The sequence below is a fragment of the Schistocerca cancellata genome, chromosome 6 (genome assembly GCF_023864275.1).
Source record: "Schistocerca cancellata isolate TAMUIC-IGC-003103 chromosome 6, iqSchCanc2.1, whole genome shotgun sequence".
In the NCBI taxonomy this organism is placed as follows: Eukaryota; Metazoa; Arthropoda; class Insecta; order Orthoptera; family Acrididae; genus Schistocerca; species Schistocerca cancellata.
In genome coordinates, this window is record NC_064631.1 from 655,508,730 (window position 1) to 655,513,470 (window position 4,741).

Consider the following 4,741-nt stretch of genomic DNA (forward strand, 5'->3'; position numbering starts at 1 on the left):
GATTATTGGTGTTTTGTTTATGCATCTGCATGTCCAACCCTCTTAATCCATCTCAAGCCATCTCAATACTATCCACCAATGTGGCATGCTTTTGGCCACTGGCACCTTTTACACTAGCCCGGTTGCGAGCCAGTATGCAGAAGTAGTCGAACTACCGCTGATCTACCGCCATTACTTTCTCCTCAGCAGATATGCACGCCATTTGTGTGCCATGCATGGCCACCCACCCTATGCCGCCTCCTTCGATGACTCCTCTAATTACCAGTATGTTAGCTCATGGAGTTCGCTTTTGGCTCTTGCTCCACCAGCTTAACTTCACGCTACCTGCAACTTTCCTGGTGGGTGTGAACCCTTGACCAGCTTGGCTTCATGCAGCAGCCAATGTTCACCTTGACCTTCATTCGCTTCCTATAGATACTGCTCCAGCCTAGCTCTATCACCTTCAATTTCAATGTTCACGTGGAACTTCGCAATAGTACCTTTGTGTACACTGATGGCTCTTTGACTGACCGTGGTGTTGGGTGTGCCTCCGTCATTGGTGCCAACATTTTTTGGTATCTGCTTCTGGAACACTGCGCAGTATTTACAGCAGAACTCTTCGCCATGTATCAGGCCATGCAGTACATCCAGTGACACAGGCTTACCAATTGTGTCATCTGCTCAGACTCTTAATGCCCTACAAAGCTTCTGTGTGCTGTAACCATCCATCCATTAGTGCAATGGGTCCAGGAAAGCTGTGACTTGCTCTCTCTTGATGGAGCCAATGTGATGTTTATGCGGGTTCCTTGTCACATTGGTCTAACAAGAAATGAGGTCGCTGACACTGTTGCCAAGGATGCAGTCCTCATACCTCAGCCCACTAGTTCCTACATTCCCTCTGATGAGACCTGTGTTGCTGTCTGTCAGCAGGTGGTGGCACTTTGGCATCACAACTGGTTCTCCTTCGATGGGAACAAGCGCCACGTTACTAAGCCTCTCCCAGCAGCTTGGACGACCTCCTCTTGGCCCTCTTGCTGCTGGGAGATCATTTTAATTAGGTTGCATATTGGGCATTGTCTTTTTACCCATTGCCATTAATTAAGTGGTGCTCCCTCACCACTTTGTGCACACTGCACTTGACTTTTGACGGTCCACCATTTCCTGATGGAATGCCCTTTTTCTAACTGGTTACATTCTTGTTTGTGTTTGCCATCCGAGTTATCAGCCATTTTAGTGATTGACGCGCAGGCTATTGACTGTGGTTTACTTTTTATCTGTCATAGCAATATGGCAAAGGCCATTTAATTTTTAGTTGACCTCCGTTTCCGTATGACATATTTTATAGACCTTTGTCCACGACTCTGTTTTTAGCTGTCTTCTCTTCCGTCAATTGGGATTGACATGTAGTCATTTGTAAATCCTCTCTCTGTTCTAGTTTCCACATGGGTGCGTATGATCCTAGTTGTTTTTGCGCCCTAACACAAAACAACAACTAACAGATAACTTGGTGGTAGTCATGTGGATGTAAAAGGCCAAACGGTGTTTACGTAACAGCTGGTATACAACATGTGTCCTGCTCACATTAATCAACTTTATATGTTCCAATGACTACTTTACCTTTGAGGGGCAGACACACAAACAGACCAGGGGCACAGCCAAGGGAACCATGATTGCTTCTTCATATGCCAACTGTTCAAGGGTCAATTGGTGTGGGTTTTCCAGGGATCCTTAAGCCCTCAGCTCCTCATTTGGTTTATATACATTGAAGACATCTTTGCCACATGGACTCATGGTGAGCTGTTGACCTGTTAAAATTCTTGGAATTTCTAAATACATTCTCCCTATTAAATTTCACATTGTCCTATTCAGAATCCCATTCCAGTTGCCTCACCATTGACCTCATCCTCATCTAAGGTCAGCTACACACTTCTGTTCACATAAAACCTACCAACGAACAACAGTATCTACATTTTGATAGTCTCCATCCTTTCCACATCAAATGTTCCCTCCCATATAGTCTTGGCATTTGAGCAAACACATTTGTTCAGATGCAAACTCTTCACAACAATACACCACCACTCTCACCTCAGCCTTCACTGGATGTAATTACCCCACTAGCCTAGTTCAAAAGTAGATTTCCTGCCCCATCATATCTAATCCTGGTACTTCTGACTCTCCAAAAACAATTTAAGATTACATCTCTCGTCACTCAGTATCACCCTGCTCTTCAATGGTAACAAGACTTGACATACTAAAATCATGCCCCAAAATGACATCCAGTCTGTTCGACATTTTTCCCACCACACCTAGACTAGCTTTTTGTTAACCTCAAATTTCCAAATTGCCTTGATCAGACCCTATGCTCCTTCTGCACCCATTTCCTGCCATATAGCTCCTACAGCTGTGACCATCCCAGCTGTAATACTTGCCCTACACACCCTCCTACCATCACTTGTATCTCAAGCATGTTGTTTTGGCAGAAATCTCTGTCTTTCGTAGTACCCTGTCTTCCACCTTTAAGCTCGTAGGTTTTCAAATCTTCTCTGCTGCAGTCCCCAACAATCAGTCTTTCCTTCTCATCCCATCTGGTAAGCCTCTCCTGACCCCCAGTTCTGGACAACTTCTGCAAACACTCCTCATTTACTAAACCTCGCCAATCATTTTCCTTCACATCTCTTCCTTTTCCTTCAGCCCTTTTGCTGGAAGAAGGAGTCACTTTGTGTGTGTTTACTCCTGCCACCACTTCTTGAGTAGAGTTTATATCTATCCAATCGCATTATGTTTAATTGCTTTTATGTAAATAGTTGACATGCTACTATCCCTCATGGTTGTCCACAGATTGTTTTGTCGTACCATATCATAGGCCTTCTGCAAATACATGGAGACTAAATGGGCCTCTATCCCTCTGGCAATTCGCTATGAGATTCCATAATGTGAATATTCCGTCAATGGTCTTAAAACCATTCTGTTCTTCAGGTATTATGGCCTCCATCTCTATTCATTCTTTTAAAGATTCTCCCATTCGCACTACTGATAGTATCAAATTTATGCCCTGGTAATTCCCACAGTCCTGCCTATAAAAGCTGACAGGGTCTGGACACACAACAACATCGTGTACACCTTGTTTTGTGAAGCAAAAAGGGGTTTGTAAAACCAAAAAGACACAAAGTACATTTAATGTGTGTGCAGTGCCCACAGAACACAAAAGAAGAAGGATCAGTCACAACAAAACATGACAAGCTTATCAATGCAGGACACCATAAAGATGGTCCTGCAAAACCATGTAATGTAAAATCAAGTTTTTCAATAAACAGAACCCACTGATAATGACACAGAGTTGCTGAAACACATATAGGTAACAGGGAAAAACAAAAAAACAGTATTTTGCACAAAAGGCGGAACCTATATCCAATAATTTTAACAGCAAATACGAAAAAATACAAGAGCTGTAGATGCAAAAGATGAGTTTTCCCCTTCTTGCAGATTAAAACAATAATAGACTTTTTCCATTCGTTGGGTACCTGATCTCTTTTCGAACACGTATGGTTTGGTTGTTAGTTTCTTACATGTTCCATAGATCATCTGAACAATTCTTTAATCAAAATGATGTAGGACGAGTCAGTTTACAAGATACATATTATTATTAGTGTTAATATCAACGAACAAACTTACTTTTAATCCTACGCATGCAACTACATTTCTTTTATTGGCGACCAGTTTTTACGTAGAAATTTGTGGGTGGAATAGAAGGAGTTTTACACGAGAAATTATTTTAAATTATATTTAGAACTTGTTTTGCTTCCTGTCATACATTTTATGTTGTTGGGCAAATGATGAAAATTTTTTGTTCCTGCATATTGAACTCCTTTCTGACCCAGTGACAGCTTAACAGTGAGTAATAAAAGTCATTTCACCCTCATGTGTCGTAGATATGGACATCACTGTTGTTCTCCCAATGGTGATGGCACAGTGAAAAAGCTTAGCTTCTACATTTACTTTCAAGATTAGTAATTATATGAAAAGGTAGCTGAACTTAATTGCTTGAGAAGCTTAGTAAAATTGTTCTTCCAGTTCAAGTTTTCCTAAATACGTACACCCAAAAACATGGAGCACTCTATCCTATTTACCGATTCCTGCTCATATGCTACAATCTGTTGTACAGAACTGAATGTACAGTGTTTTTTCTAAATTTAGGGAGAGTCCATTATCAGAGAACCACTTAATTCTCTGGAAAATGCCAGTAACTCTTCTTACACTTTATCTCCAATGGAATTTGTTATAACACTAGTATTGTCAGCAAAAAGTACCAATTTTTCTTGTTGAATGTTAACTGGAAGGTCATTCACATACACAGGGTGATTCACAAAGATAAGCAAATATTTTAATATGTTATTCTACAATTAAATCTAAAGAAAACAGTTCAGATAAACATAGGTCCACAAATGTTTAATTGCAGAGTTATGGCTAATAAAAGATTTTGCCTGAAATTTAGCAACTTCGCTAATATGAAGCCATCACAAAACTGTACGAGGTTAAAGCAAGGCACGATTTCCATTTATTTTGTTGTTATTGATCTGGTGAATCTAATAAAACATCTCTCAGAAAATTCTCTTCAGTAGTTATCCAGAACATCCAGAGAAGTAAAGATGTAATTTCATAAAATTTTTAACTAACTATTAGGCAATTTTTTTTTTAAATTCCAGACAATTGCACAAAGTTTTCAACAGAAGTTGTAGAGAATTTAATTTTGGAAAAATGATGG